The sequence below is a fragment of the Chiroxiphia lanceolata genome, chromosome 1, assembly GCF_009829145.1.
Source record: "Chiroxiphia lanceolata isolate bChiLan1 chromosome 1, bChiLan1.pri, whole genome shotgun sequence".
In the NCBI taxonomy this organism is placed as follows: Eukaryota; Metazoa; Chordata; class Aves; order Passeriformes; family Pipridae; genus Chiroxiphia; species Chiroxiphia lanceolata.
In genome coordinates this window covers 119225901-119243103 of record NC_045637.1, presented here as the reverse complement: position 1 = coordinate 119243103, position 17203 = coordinate 119225901, and the positions used below count along the sequence as shown (strand labels likewise).

Sequence of the window (17203 nt, the reverse complement as noted above, 5' to 3'; positions counted from 1 at the left end):
TGTCTAGAAATATAACACCTTAATTATTACATCAGGTTAGCTAGGGACATAATGCATTCCTTTTGCATCTTAAATATCAAAGTAAAGGTGAAGCAATGATTTTGATTTCTTTTTTGCTTAATGATTAATTCTCTACCTTCATTTATATCAAAGATGGAATGCTTAAACAATCAAAATAATCTCTCCTGCACTGAAAGCAGTTTAATATCAAAGAAACTGCAATACACAATTAAGTTTAAAAGACAATTTTATACACCAGCTCTATTTTCATTTATGATTCCATGGGTCATACTTTCATGAAACTCTCAATATAAAAATTACCTTATCTAATGTAACATAAAAATAATTTTAAGAAAGGATGCAAGTTACAAGAATACATAATTAAGAAACAAAGTAAGAGTGACTTAGGTGGTGCAATAGGTTAAGTAACCACTGGTCATCCACCGGTACAGATAACATTAAAATGAAGTTGAAACAATTCAACAAAAATCAAAGTTAAAGTAACCGCTCCAAATAATTTGAATATAATGATGATTTGCTTTGAATATAATGATCTGCTTTTGGCACCATAAAATGGGTAGGACTTCCTCAGCATAGTTTTGAGATCTAGAAAAATACAAGGTCTAAAGTTCTAATCACAGTAAGAAAAATATAATGAATTTAGCTTTTAAGTATTAGGCCCTCATTTAATGACAAGGAAGAAGGAATCATGTATCAAATTAAAAAGAATGCAAAGGAAAATCCATATTTGGTGCCTGAAGGACCACGAAGCATATTTTCGGTCTGAAAACACGCACCAAAATTACAGTTTAAGTACGTGGGAGGCAATTGTCCTTGTGGTTATAATTAGTGTCCGAATTTAGAGACTTTGCTGCTTAATGCACACCCACCCGCCTGTTATTCTTACTGTGTCACTTAATGGAGATGAATACTCTTTTCCCACCTCATATTTATATCAAGGCTATTTAATTTCTTTAGGTTGCTATAATAGGTTAAATGGCAGTCTCAGCATCACTCTTCATCTCCCACTGGACAATGAATGGCATTATAAGACTGAGAACAGATGAAGGCATATTTACATTCATAATGTTCTTGACTATAACATTTATGTAAATTATGATTTTATATTTGCAAATACTATAATTTTCAGTTTCAATGAATACTTTACTACTCTTTCATCATTAACTTTCTATGTACATTATATGGAGACAAAAACTAATGAAAAATAAAGAAACTAAATGATGTGATCAGTGAGATCTTACAGAAGAGGAAAAAAATGCTTTGTTTCTCAACTGATCTTACCCCTATACAGACAGGGGCCGAACTATACCTCACTGTTCATTCGTAGTGTGTAAAACTTAGAGAGGTTTTTCAGAAGCTAACAAAAACCAAATTTCACATAATGGCTTGTATTTTAACCCCACCAAATTTTAACAACTGTATTGCTCATGAAAATGCAATTTTTTCCCGATCTGTATAAAAAATAAGTTTTCTCTTCATTGACAAAACACCATGGAAACACTACGTTAATTACAGAACTGCATGCAGAGTTTGGGAACATGTTTACAAATGTTACACAAGAATGAAAACCTCCAAAATATCAAATTTCATTAACTAAGCTACTGCTCCACCAAATGGATAGAATGATTTTTAAATATCCCCAGAGTAGAAAATGAAGTTTTCAGTTAAGAAGAACATTCATCTCTCATACCTATTGTAACGTGCACACACTTAACACACAAAACCTGTGTATTTCTATGCATAGATTGTCATAATTTTTCTGTGACGGTCAGCTAAGTATTTCCTTCAATTTTATAACATGCAAATCTGACTCAAAAAAAAAATCTGTGCTTCCAGAATGAAAAACTGGCAAATCAAATTGGTCCAAATATTCTGACACATTTTTAAATGACAAACTTTTTGTGTGTGTTTTGGTATGAGCTTAGTGTGACATTTTCAGACTGTAAATGCAAACATATGTAATGAAACAGCTCTCAAACTACTGCAGTCTCAGACACATATGTTATTTTTAAAGAGGTGATTCCTTGATACCTCAGAAGCACTATGAGAATGAAGAAATGTCACATTTCTTAAGGAAGTAAAATTGGGCATGGAAGATGAGTTGGATCAGTTATACACGTTGTTTTTCAAGTTACTCAACAGGTAATCATTAGAAGACTCAGGCTGAAATGCATAGACTGTGTATACATTCAAAGAGAAAGTCTTTAAAAAAGCAGTGAACTTTCTGGTCTCTCTTACCTTTGTGCCTTGTAATAGAAATGAAATAGACTTCAAGATTATGTCCCAGTTTAGCAAGTGGAGGATATATGGACTCGGACAATGGCCCAAATCATCACTCTCTTCCATTAAATATCACTTCCCTTTCCATAATTTATCTTTTTGTGTAAAGTAGTTAATTCCCTAAGTTTCTGCTGAAGGCCTGGTAAAATGGAAGTCTGTAGGGGTATCACTGCTACACCAGACCAAATTACGGCTACCAAACAGGGAACCCTTCCTCTCAGCACCCTACAAATACTCTGAAAAGGGAAAGTTACTTTGTGGGACTTTTAACAACAAAACCTTAAGGGATGTTGAGAAGACCTTCCCAAAGTCATAGAGTGAGTTTGTATAGGAAAGAGTGAAATCAATCTGATACCACTCCCTAGTATTTGCTGCAGAGAAAATACCAAACCCTTAAACTAACCTCAACATTAATTACAAAACTTAAAATAGTCACAAGAAACAAGATGCTGGAAAGTATTTTAATACTGACAAAGTCTTATGAGTAGTTTTTATCACAATTCTTCAAAGAAGTTTGCATATGAATTCTTTTGTTCCTGCATTTTAATTTTGGCCACTAATGATATATATTCAAGAAATAATTACATCAGAAAAGTTAAGAAAACTACACTAGGCAAATTTTCTTTTCAAAGAATCTAGGAGCATAAGGCAGACCCCTGTGCAGAGTAAAAATGTCATGAATGAGGAAATCTACTGAATATCACAACTTTCTTTTTTATGTGAAATAGTTCATCCTTTTCATAATGTGTTTAATACACTATCTTTTGGAATTAGAGTAAGATTTTCTATCAGAATAGAATAATATCTATTCTTCTCTGTTACATATCTCTGCTAAGTAAACATGAAAGTAAAACAAAACCATGATTGTTTCCCCCTAAAATGCTACAAAGCCATGTAGCTTTCATAACTACAGTTTTCATGCACAAAAATAACCACAATTTCATTCAACATTTACATTTCATTCATGAAAGTGGATTTAGTGAGTGCAATGAATCTAGATATACAATTAGTTACTCACGATTCATCTAGCTGGTCGCTATTGACCTGGAGCAAAGTTTCACACTATAAAATATTCTCAGTTGGAGCAGTAGATCATGATTACACATAACTAGATACTGATTCACAATTTAAACATTTAGCCATTTCCTTTGCTTTTGTCAAAACTTACTTTTTACACAGTGAATGCCTTTTTAAAAGTTTTGAGGCCAAAATCAGACTGAAGGCATTGTATGACTTTTCTGTTATAAAAAAACCAAACCAAACTAAACCTACCCAATCACAAATCACTTCACCTAAACTCCCATTATTTTCAAGTATCTATATTCATAACTGAGAAAACTCAGTAACAGTCTGACAACTCAGAAAAGTACTCCTGTATTTCCTTTAAGTTAAATACTTTCCAAAGTCTGAGTCTAAATGACCAAAAAGAAACTAAGTGCAATCTGTGCTTTCAAGAGCAACGTGTAATTAAGGTCTCCCAACCATTTACTCAGGAAGAAATACTGTTGCTTCTGGATTTTAAATTAATTAAAATCACTTCCCTGTCAGATGGTATGAATGTCTCCAAGCAAGAGAGTCTTGATCTACTTTTTGTTGTTGGGAAGAATACATTCACCTAAAAAGGACAGTATTTTCTTCCTTTTCTACCCCCTACTCCCCTCTTGACAAATGACAGAGAATAACAATTTTTTTCTCTGATCCAGCCTGGATCCTACAATAAAGTATATTTCTGGATTTTAAAATAATCTAGATTAATATGCTAAGACAAATTTTGAACATTTATAATACAGAGAAATTCTTGCAACTAACCTACAGCTCCCTTGCAAAAGATGAGAAATTTGGCAAGTTCAAAGATACAAGCACAAAGATTCTGATTGTGCTTTTCTATGTCTTTAAGGCATGTATGTTCCTGAACAATGATAAAACAACATTCAACCATTTTTTTTTAAAATCTAGTTGAACCACTCGTGCCAGAATCAATTCTTATTAAACTAATGCTTATGAGAAAAGATCTTACAGGATGAGATACATAATATGGAGAAAACCAGTGCAAAAGTTGGTGGCAAGATTTTAACTCTACTTTAAAAAGTATAAATCTGCAGAAACATTATGTTCTCAAAGAAAGTGTTTAATATGAAATCATGTACTGTACATCACTCAATACAACCTTGAACAAAACTACATTAAGTTGCTCGGAAAGTTCTGAGTTATATGTCATTTCCACCTTAATTTATCCAAATACAACAGACCACTGATAACACAGAATAACTTCTGACCATTGTGGCTTCTATTACCCTGAAGAAATGTATAAATTTCTATATTTAATATATGTGTTCATTGAATGAATAGCACTCAGCAACGTGTGGAGTGTCTAAAATTAGTAGGCAGTTGGTCATCACTGTCACTTTAATTTGGCTTTATTCATCTGCTTTCCATCTAATTACAAATGCTGGCCAGTCACAACAACTGAGAAATGCTGCTGCTTGCAGATCAGTCCCTAATACTGGACTCCAACTGCACATGGCTGGTATCTGCACTGGTACCTGTCAGTATCATTCAGTATATGTTTAGACATTTAAATCCATAAAACTTAAAAGAAAAAACAACTAAAATTCTGTGAACTTCCTTTAAAACTTGTCCTAAAAGCAAAGCAGTCTAAGTCCCACAGAATTTCTTGAGGAGGAGGACACGGAAACAAAAGGAAGCCAAGGATAGCCATGAAATAGCATCCCTTCCCTTCAAGGTAAGTTACAGACAATATTTTTTTTTGTCCTTAACATTTTACTGAACATTATCATACCTCCAAACACATCAGAGACTACTGTCTTTGATTGTCACATTTGTGGTAAGAGGATCACTTCAAATACACCAAAACATCATTACAATCTTCTTTTCAAGTACACACCACTGGCAACCTGACTGTTTCTCCCCTCCATGTTTTTTTTCATGCAGATACACTTAAAGCTGCCACTTTTAATCCTTTAAGCACAATTTTAACAAATACTTTTTAACAAATTCTCATTAGCATTTATGATTATCTAAGGCAGAAGTCATCTCTTACTGAAAATAAAAGAAAACAAACCCAGAAACTAAAGTCCTTTCACCAGGTTCAAGTGATACAACTTGTTACCACTGCAATGCTTCTGAAAAAGTTTGAAAGTGAACAAAATGCAGAGGAAACATAATATAATGAAACTGTGTAAGAGACATACATAATAGTAAGCAGGTAACCACAAAGGCAAGAAGTTGCTGTCCTCAAGTAGAATCACAGGTTTGGGCTGGAAAGGACCTTTAAAGACCATCCAGTTCAACCTCCTGTCATGGACAGAGTGGGGGATATCTTCCACTAGACCAGGTTGCTCAAAGTCCCATCCCAACTACCCTTGAACACTTCCAGGGATAGGGCATCTGCAATTTCTCTGAGCAACCTGTTTCTGTGTCTCGACACCCTTATAGTAAAGAGTTTCGTCCTTAGATTTCATCTAAATATACAGTCTTTTACTTGTAAACCAAAGGCCTAAATCCCCTCAGGCCCTGCTAAAAAGTTTTCCTCCAGCTTTGTTATAAACCCATTTAAAGTATTGAAAGGCAGCGGGAAACTCTTCCTTAGTACTGGGATTTCCAACTAGCAAGGCTGGTTTCTTGGATAAAATGAAAATGAACTATAAAAGCAGGCACCAAGTACAATGAAAAAAGCTCTGCCAGACCTGGCTGGGCTCTATCCAAGTCCAGCTCAGGCTTCAGAGCCACACTGCCCAAAAGGAGGCTCAGGAGGCAAATGGGGCAACTTGCCAGGGGCAGGGGCACAGGAGATGCAGCGCACAAAGAGCACTGACAGAGGCAAACTGAACTAACAAGAATGTGAAGTAGCACCAATTTTGCCAAGTGAGGACCAGCTACATAAAGTAGATAAATCTAACATGGTACAAAGAGGAAAAAAAGGGATGTTTGATGAAAATAGCCTAACAGCACATGGTACTGCTAGTCCTCACTAGGAGAATCTGACAGCTACTTAAAAAAAAGCCACAGTAATTACTGGTCCCAAGTTGATATTATGTACCCTCACGGGGAACTGATATAACTTGATTTTAGTGCTTTGCAAAGTAACTCTTTATCCTGGACCTGTTCTTCCATCCTTTGAAGATGCATGGCCTGCAAGTTTTGCTACATCTGAGAAAAAAAGTCCTTATCTTATGGGTATCTTTCACTATAGCTGATTGCTGCAATACAGCCATAAATTTAACACAGGAACATGGACCACCAACACTGTAGGAACAGAAACAACAGAAACACTGCAATGAAGGTTGGTTGGGTTTTTTAAATACGTAAATGTTGCGCTCATACAGATGTGTGATGACCTCTATGAGCTGCATAACAGTGTAACAAATGGGTAATTCACTTGCTCCACAAACCACAGATTACCATAGTATTTAAGAAAACATGCCATCTGTAATATAGTTGCAAATCACCAGTGCTTTTTAGACCTGATATAGAAGTTTACTTAAAGAAGTAACTGACAAATTATAAAATACTACCTATTCTAGAGCCTGTAAGAAAATACATAAACTCACTTAAAGATTTCTTCTTCTTCTTCAAATTATAAACACTTTCTGCAGTATTTAATAACCTGAGATATTCTATTTGGAAAAAAACCCCAGTTCATTTTTCTTGATGCTTCATAACCCAGTTTATAAAACAAAGACTTTAGAACCAGGCTGCAAGCCAACAATTATCAACTATTATCCAGGATTTAATTACTCCCTAAGTCAAAAGAACTATGTTTAAAGCTATACACTACTTCAGTGTCCTAATAAATCACTTCAATAGTGAAACTTGTTTGACCAGTTTCATTATTATGTCAACATAAAAATATTTGAAACACAAGAAATCAAGAAGTATTAAGTGAAAGCAATCTTGGAGAACACTGGAAAAATTTCAAGTAGACGTAACTACAGGAAAATAAGTAACTGGCATTTACAAATATTTAGTCTTCAGAGAAATTATCTGTCTTAAATGTAGGTTTAACAAATTAGTAATAAAAGGAAAGTACACTAAATGAATATTATTACTTTCCCATCAAAGAATTCTTAAGATGATTTAATTCCAAGTCTACAAAATCTACAGTATACCAGTCCTGAAACAACTGTGTGAAGCTTACTGTGAAGCAAGCACATAGTTTTATAATTTTAATCAGATTATACATGTTTGATGAAATACTAGGGTTCCTCAAAAACATCAATTGCATGTTCTTTTCTGAATTAGCAATATGCATTGCTTTCTTTAATGAAATTTCTATGTTCTTGTTTTCCTAAGAAGAGCTGTAAAACTGCCATGGACAGAAGAAATTCACAATTTGGCAAATGGGTGATGGGGGAGGAAAAAAATGCACTTTGGCACTCTAATCATGAAGACAGAGCAGACAATTTTTTTTTTTCTTCCCTTCTCATTTTCCCTCATCAACCAACAAGAAGCACCAGATCTACTGACTATATGCATACTACCTTACTGCATGGCTAAGAAAATCAAGTGATGAAATGGAAGGTAAGAGCAGCAGGCATAGCTTCAAGTTTGCATCTCATGTATCAAGCCTTGCCTGTAGTCTCTTCTACCACTGAACAAGCATAATACCTCCTTTCCAAAGGAAAGATATCTGGCAGGTTACATGGAAACCCCTGCTGCCTGAAGCCAGCCTTCTTCACTAGTCTGAATGCTACCTCCAACACTTGGAGTGATAGAGGAAGGAAGCATCACACTACTGAATTTGGCTCACTTTGAAGTGACTATGAGGTAGAAGCCAAGTTTGTCAAAAGCCTTAATACTTAAAGATCTCCCAGGCTTGTTCATGAGAGTATAAGGCTTGTCTTATATTAAACATACATTGAGCTAACCAGAATATTCAAAAGCTGCTAAGGCAATTTTCAACAATTTTAACTAGTTTTTGAAAGACATAGATTCTCTAGTAATAGGAAAGAAAGCTATTTTTAATTAGTTTTCCTAAGTAGGAAAAAAAAAAAAAGGACATTCCTAAAATTATGAAGAGCAGTAAAATCAGTTTATTATAATTACTTACTATAGCATTATCATGTCATTTTTTAATTTCCCAAAGCTGGATGCAATGAAAAATCATCTTGATATAACCTATAACAAGCAGTCTAAACACTTGAAAATGGTAAAATGATATAATTACACATGCACATACAAAAAGACTAAGCCACCAAAAGCCCAAGTCTTTACTTCTCAACCCTTTTTGACACTTCCAAAATTCAGGCACAGATCCAGAAGAACTTTCTGCCCCACGTCTGGTCAGTAAAGAAATTGAGGTTAACCTTTAATTTTTAATGTCACCTGCAGCCAGTGACTGCTTTTTCTAATGCAAGTGACAGATAAACAGCAAAACACTCCCAAGATGATACACAAAGCACCACATACCATAAGTGCATTTTTATTTTTATACCAACTCAATTTCTCAAATGGATAACCAATGTTCCTACTAATTTACATTAAGAATTGAGTGAGGCATGAAAATTGTTCTGATGCATAGGCTCTATTTCTTTAATGTACTGCACAGTGTTCTGTATTTTATTGCAACACTGGAAAAACCTAACTACACTTAAAAGGTACAGAAACTACACATACAAAAACACAAGCACATATACGTCTTAAAAAATCACTTCACAAAGAGTTTTAAATTATCCAGAGAGTAGGAAGGAAAAATAACTAATTAAAGTCACTGATGGAAGTCAGTAAAAGCAAAAAAATTGTTCCCATTAAAATGAGTTTTCTGACCTTTAATTACTTGAACTAGTATTTTTTTGTAGACCAATACTAGTACTTTACATCTACATTGCTAGGATTTCAACTTTATAATTCCTTCATACAATTCAATACTATCACCGTAACATTTGCAAGGTAATTCCAAACTAAACAGAGGGAATATGGCAAATTGAGGTAATATAGTCTAGCTATTTAAGGCCAAATTGGCAAGTCTTTAACAGTAAACACTGTATCATTACTAAACACTGCCATGTTGTTAATGTAAGGAGAGGTTTAAATTAGAGAGTGAATTGCCCCTTCAGGTCGGGACTTGGGGCATATTATGGGAGAAAGTAAAGAAAAGCTCCCACTGACACTGTCTATGTTTCACCAGTTCTGTGGGAAGCAGACTGCAATACAGTTATCCGTCACTTTTAAAACCAAATACTACAGTCAATGTTTTCACTTGTCTTTTAAAATTTAGCGTAGTGAACTGGGGAGAAAAGAACCTGTGTTTGTAAAGGAAGATTTCTTTTGATACAGAAAGGGTATCAAAAATAGTTTTTCGACAACTGCAGGAGACACATCACAAACATCATTTTTATATATGTTAAATGTGTAACTATGACATTAATGAAAATCGAGGCAAACTCAATTTGCTTTTTAAAAAGAAAATATAAAAAAATTAACTTACACAGTGGTGGGTGCTCAAATACAAAGGAGACAGTTGTCTTTAGAAGGATATTCTCCGCACATTCAACAGTTAAGCAGTGTTGGGATGTGGCCCAGCCACCAGGAGCAATGACAAAGCTGTAGTAGCAGTCCCAGTCCCAGACTTCTGGAATTGACCTTCAGATGAAGAATAAAGACACTTGATGAAAAAATACTCAAAATATTTTTAATTTTTTGTTTGATCTAACAGGATTCAAGTAGCCTAAGCTACTGGATTTCTTCTGGAGATTTCAACAGGACAAAAACAAAAGTGACTGAAACTAGGTTTATTTTTTAAGTCAAATTAAGTATTTCACACAGTCATGTATCAGAAGAGACAGAAAAAACATGTAAAATAAGTCCATGTGGTTCAATTTATTTATTTCTACGATGACAATAATGGTAGAGAGACAACTCTTAAAAACTTTAGCATTATGAAGACTTCATTATTCAATCTGAAATTTTTATCAACGTGCAATTCTTGGCTACTTCTCAGTATTATTTTCTCCTCCTGTGACTGAACTTCTTAACACCATGTATCTTAAAAATTTCAGTAATTTGATATTGTTAGATCTATTTTCTATAAAGCTGTTATTTCATTATTAATAAGACTCCAAAAAATTGTATAGAGTTCAACAGCACACTACAAACAAACTAAAAATGTTGAAAGCTATGGTTCTAAGAGAAATTTAACAAATGAAATTCCAGCAACTGAACAGCCATCTATCTTTTAGTAACTCTCTTTTAACTGTTCAAAAATGCACTTTTTAAATCATGAAAAAAATATTTTTAAAACAACCTCTCTTTAAAACATATTTATGCAGAATTTTTCAACTACTTTGAGATAATTAAACATAACAATGGATATACTGATATTTTAAAATAATTTTTCCTATTACAAATATACAAAGCTAATAGTGTTGAATTGGAAACACCATCTTCTCTTTTTGAAAAGCTGGTACTTTACTGTTTCTACAGTGCTTCCATCACAAAATGTAAGAACACAACCATCTAGACACATTTTTTTTAAAAAAAGTCCTAAATGACACTGATTTTGCAAGTAAATACCCAAATAGCTCCTGAAATCTGACCACTGTTGTCAGATTAGAGTGTAATCTGACACTCTAATATTACGGTACTGTAATATTTAGAAATATACCATGAAAAACATACTCACTTTGAAGAAATAAATTTAGGGATTTCTTTTTTTAGAAATTAAATTAAATACAATTGTCTTCTCTTGAGTATATTAAACAGTTCCAACCAAATAGTGGGCTTGTTTGGTTTTTTTGTAATTTGGATTAGCATCCTAGTTGCAACATACTAGCACATAAATGTATTTTTATTCTAGAGCATACTTTGAGTTATTAAGCCTGGCATTAAATTTTGTAACAAGATGTAATATATCTAATTCAAGACGGCTTACAGTATTCCTGTATTACTTATTAATATGTTAAGTGAATGTTTGGACAATTGATTTCAACTAAGTTTTGTGAGTAAAACATGTGACAAAATACAATTTTCAAATTACATAGTCCATTTGTCATAACTACCATTCTTTCTAGTTTTTATGGGTGTTAACGAGTTAAGCAAAAAAAGCCACAATGACTAAATAAAGAACATTAGCCATTTCAGAATTTAAAAGAAACTATTAGCACAGTTTACATAAAGCCATTAACAAAGTATCCTTGCTGTTCTGCTTTCTTATTTCCTTTTTTTGCTTTTTATACCCTCCTTCCTGTATTTGCCCCTGAAGTCTGTATGTGTATATTTGCAGAGGACTCACTACAGTGAGACCATACTCTTGTACTGAACTAATAATGAATAGTAATTGTATTGTTCAAGTATCATGTCAAGCCAATACAGTCACAGCTGTCATCAACACAGTCACCAACCAGTGATTGTTTTGCTCAAGAAAATCAATATATTTAACATACTAATCCTGTAAATTCTTATGAAACAACAGAAACAGTCCCAGCCAATGGCTTAAATAATGTTTATGTAGCAAAAAAAAAATAGAAAATATTTCTGTAAGTTTTGAAAACAGAGGTGATGACAATGTATTTCATACCAGTCCAGTGTGATTCAGTGTGATCATTTTTGTGTGATTCTTACAACTGTGATAGTTGTTTTCAACAGGTTAGACTGTAGAACAGTCTCTATGCCTGCACTGATGTTTTCTGAGTCACAAATAAGTCAAATAGAGAATGGAGAATGGGAAAAGCATGATCTCTGTTTGAGCCTTTGGACTAGCTGAAATCAAAAGACAGACTTACTGTGAATATGAAGAAAATTATATCAGAAAAAGAAAAAAAATGAAGATATGAATAAGTTACTGGAATAATTTACAAAACAGAATAGAATATTATGTTAAGATTTGTATTAACATGACACAAGATATAAAGATTATTTTTCTTGAAAAGTAATAGACAGTAACTTGACTACCTGAGCTAAAGTATTAGTAAGAAGAAACAGGAAAGAATCTGCCTGTATTTTAACAAAAGTGATAGCATCCTCATGGAGACAGCTCACTTTGAAGGATCCATGCTAGACACTTCCAGAACCTACTTGGGGACTCCATAAATCAATACTATGGCAAATGCAGACCATCTGCCAGACTTCTTGAAAATTATTTACAGAAAATAGTCTTCAATATATGAATAAAAATATTTCCTCACTTGTGCAAATGCTTCCACACCCACATAGAACAGAGCAAAGCAGGAGTATCATGTGCTAGTAGAAGGTTCTTAACAAGTAGAAAATTACTCCTATGTTGAAAGACGAAGGTATCAAGTAGAAAATGCAGGTAATTTGCCTTAAACCTCTAAATGAGAAGCTAAATTTTCAAGGTAACAAAACCGGTACAATAGTACATACTTTCCAAAGGAGTATTTATGTTTCCAGTGGTCCACTGGTCATACGACTATGTTCTGCTTAGAAGACTGAGAACAACTGATGAAAAACATCCCAACGCTTTGCCACTTGTTCTCACTAAGTCTTACTTCAGGATCCTTTCTACAGACATTAAACCAAAGGGCAGGAGGAAGAAAAGGGAGTGGGAACAAAGAAAAGAAACTAGCTTATTTAACTACATATAACTATATATTTAACTACTATAACTAACTATTCTCTGTTCTTCCTCCCCCAATACTGTTATACTGTTTCCATTTTTTAAAAAAATACATAACTAAGAATACATGCAGCAAATCATATAAATTACTTTGATATTTCACTATTTTAGTAAATACATTTGATTATTTTCTCATAAGATTTAATGGTGTTTCAAAGATCTATGCTGAAGGATCTAAACCTGAATGTTTTTCACAGTCTTTCTATTTAAGTAAGTAAATTTTAAATTACAGTTTTATTTCAAATAGCCATGTACTGCTTTTCTGACATTTGTCCATCATAATACTGCAACAGAATTAAAAATATTAACACTGACATCAAGATGTACTGCCATTATTTTAAGAAGAATAATTCCTTTAGAAACAGAATATGTAGCATATTTAAAGTATGGAATTTGGTTACTGAAGAGAGTCCCACTTCTGCATTGCTTCTAAGGTATACAGATACACAAAAGAGCATTTTAAGATGCCAGAAGCGGAGTAAGATACTCTCTTGTATAGGTCTATTAAATCTGTGAATGCAAGAACTGCTGCATTTCACAGTCTATTATTTATATGACAGAATGAAGATCTGAAAACATGAAATATAGCCTTAAATTATTCACTTATTCTTTTCACAAAAGGAGAAACCGTCAATCTAACACTAAAAGACTTCAAGCATATTTCTAAAGGTTTCATGAAAATTGCCTTATTTATCAAAACTTTATTCCCTCCGTTTGTTCATTAAATACTGTAGCTTTGCATTAAGGTCAAGCAGTGTCAACCAATTACTGTTGTTGGAAAAGTCCTACTTCCTTACTACTCAAAGAAACCATGGTATATAGTAAATTATTTTAATAGGCAAACTGAACACTGTTTACCCAAAGTACATTTCAACCATAAAAACGTATTTTAAGGGTTTCTATCAACAATCAATTATAGTACTATTTATTATGACAGTAGCATTAAGCATGACTCTTTGTCTGCTCAAATGCCAGCCTTAAAAAATATACATCTATTTTAGCATATTCAGCAATATTCTGTTCTTAGCTCATAATAAAGAAAAGTAACAAAAAACAAGTGACCTATAAAGCAAACTGAAAGGCAAAACCTAAAACATTGAATTTTAAAGAAACAGTATCAATTGGTATAAACATACTGGCTTCTGTCCTCATTCTCTGTTGGTGAGCAAGAGGGTTCAGCTTATATGACAGACCAGAAAAGAAATCCACCCTGCTTTCACTGCTCCTAATTTTGTAGTTTTGTGCCAAGAAAAGGCCACCCATAGGCCATCATACCCAATACCAAAGTCACAGTCATTCAGGATAAAAGGATTTCCATAAGATATTTTGATGTAACAACCCAGGACAGTCCTCAATCTTCTACCTGACCCATTTTAGTGGCCCGCAGTTCAAAAGGCTAGAATGATGGTTTTCATAAAGGTAATCACCTTTATCTTTACATTTCATAGAAGCAAAATTTTGGATCTCAACTCCCTTTGGAACTGACCTGTTTATTCCCATTCCTCCTCTACACAAGAAGTGATAAAAGAACACTTAATTTTCCAATGGTTACCTTTGAAATCTTACTATAAGCCTAACTCTGCCTTTCTGAAGTTACAAAACATGATAAAGGAAAGAAACTTTTTTTTCCACATTCTGTCACCTTGTCTCACTAGAAAAAAGTTTTCATCCACGTCCTGTATCAGTGATCAATGAGACCTACAGTGATACAAGACACATACACTGTTGCTACAAACAAGAAGAGAAAATAGAGTAACAAAAGGAATGAAAAAAAAACCTGAAAAGAGTCATGCTGAAAATTATGGAGCAGGAGAGACATAACAGAGTAGGGTCTGTTGTCTCATTATTTCTAAGAGATCAAAATAAAGAAAATCAAAAGAAGTAGAAAAAACCCAAACAAACAAAAAACCAAACTTAGACAAGTCCTCTCCAGTCCCCCTCAGGATGAGCTAAGTCCCACCTTCAAATTACAGTCTACCAGTGAAACTGAATAGATTTTAGAACCCAATATTGCACAAACAAATTTCAAGAAGATAAAAGAAGACAGAGAAAAATTACTGATACCTTCAAACTCATCTGAATTACTTCACTAAGAGGGTGTTAACTGGCTTCATGGATGAGAGGTAACAGTAGATGTGAAATGAGCTTGGGATTAGAGAGGTTTTAAACATGTTCTGCATTGTTGATGCCATATATAATGAAATACTGCCCAGACATAATCATTATAGGCTGGACACAAAAATGACAGAAATCAGCAAGCAATTGTTCTTGAAAAGATATTTTCAACAGCTCTGTCAAACTGAGTATATATTTCAAATGTAACTCAGAGACATTTGCTTAATTTGTTTCTGTCTGGTGTTTTCATAATAATCCTAGTGACTGCTAGTAAGAGTATTTATAAAATCAGCAGATAATACAATGTTGGGATAAATCAGCAGCACATCAGAGGACAGGATCTGATCTCCAAATGCTTTTGAAAAATGGAAGATATGGTAGGAAATCAACAAGGTGATTCAACAAAGACAAATCCGATGCACTATATTTAGAAAAGGTGCATCATAGTTATGAACACAAAATGGACACATTTCATCATTCTTTGGCTAAAATTACGTAGAATTTCATATAAGGAAAAATGCATCACCAATTATTTTTATTTTCACATTACATGTATGCTCTTAAAAGGACCATGAACAGCTCCATACATGAAAATCTAACACACAAACAGTAGAAAGAAATTATATCCTATATTGCACAGAATGAAAAGAAAGAGTTTCTAGAAGGTCTCCTTTCCCTGTACTGGCTTCTTCAGCCATTTCATGGATAGTTTCTTATAATTTCTTACCTCTTGTCCTGTAATAACAATTGCAAATTGTTTGCAAAACGAAAGTGGTATGTTAACCAACAGCACTTCTGTGAATTAGAGAACAATCTTTAGCTTTAAGGGACATGTTATTTGAGTATATTGGATCAGAAGAAATGGATCTTCTGTACTGATGAAACACTCCTTGAAAGGACAGAGAGAATAAACTTTGCTCTTCTAGATCCATCAGCTCTGCTGGATAACACTACCCAGCAGTGGGAGATATGGAGGTGGGTTGTAAGATAAGGAACAGGCTAAAGGCAAGAAGAGCTGTTTTAATTATAGCTGGGAACACAGAATTTGTTAAAGGAAGTCTACTGTATAATTACATTTGAAAATTTAGCAAGATGCCCAGAGGCTGGCTTGCAGCTGTCAGGAACTGGTAACGCCAGAGTTCTGCTCAGGAGGCAACCACTACTACAGCTGAGCACACCTCCACCTCCCTGTAGTTGAGCCGACTTTGATAAGGCAAAGGAATGACTTCAACTAAAATTAGTAAGATCACACAACACATGAAATTGCACCTATTCTCTGTAAAAAGTGTTCAGAGATTGGGTATTATTTTAAATGAAGTTTAAATAATGTATATCTGCTGGTTTTGATACTACATTAAATATTTTTCTTGAATGAGTGTCAATGGTATTTTGTGAATTGCATATTTTATTTAATAACAGATAAAATTCTGGTGGTTTTTAATAATATTAATTCATAATCAAACTAACCTCATCTAAAGGATAATATGGATTTGCATACAAAGTCATAGTTCTCTTTTTGGTCTATCTGGCCCAATCTAATGAAAATGAATGAGAGGAAAGCAGACAGAATGCAAGAATAAAAAAAAAAAAATCCGTATATCTGCTTCTTCCTTGGATTTAGAGCTGAAGTTGTTACTCTGCAGACAAACTGATCAATTATGGAACATGACTAAGCCGTTTTGGGGGGGAAAAAAAGTAAGACTGAACAACTGAAAAAACTGCTCATTTTATATGAAGTTAATGATTCTACTTCAAAAAAGTATATTCTGCTAATTCAGATTTTAGCAAATGAAGTGCTGTGCATGTTGGAAAACATCACCAACTGTATTACTGGTGTTTATTTAAAATACATCTGGCTAAAAAATGAGCAAGAATCATAATACAGTCATAAATTTGACCATATAAAATTATGTTGTCATATTAACATCACAAGAAAATAATAAGCTCTGGAAGACAGAGCAGACTCCACAAGCTTAATCCACAAATGTAAACCAAAACTTTAGAGCAGAATTATTTCTAAACACTGTGACAAGTGCTTCTTTTACTTCAAGTTTATGCCTCTGTAAGGAAGTTAAGTATATATGTGTAATTGGCATTATGGCCTTAAGGAGAGAAAACTGAAGGTCATTTCAGCTTTATTAAACCTGCTGCTGCTTCCAGACTGAAGAAAGTGCTTAAATCCTCAAATCATGT

General features: G+C 33.7%; 1 protein-coding gene across 3 annotated transcripts in view; it reads right to left on the bottom strand.

The window, feature by feature from the left end:
* TBC1D5 (TBC1 domain family member 5) overlaps window positions 1-17203 on the bottom strand; it is a 316083-nt gene that overhangs the window by 236709 nt on the left and 62171 nt on the right. For 2 of the 3 annotated variants that reach the window (XM_032684071.1, XM_032684094.1), the window contains exon 3: window positions 9749-9903. The exons of the other annotated variant lie outside the window; for it this stretch is intronic. The gene's annotated coding sequence lies outside the window, so the exon portion shown is untranslated. The remainder of the gene's footprint in view (window positions 1-9748; window positions 9904-17203) is intronic. 3 annotated transcript variants of the gene reach the window in all.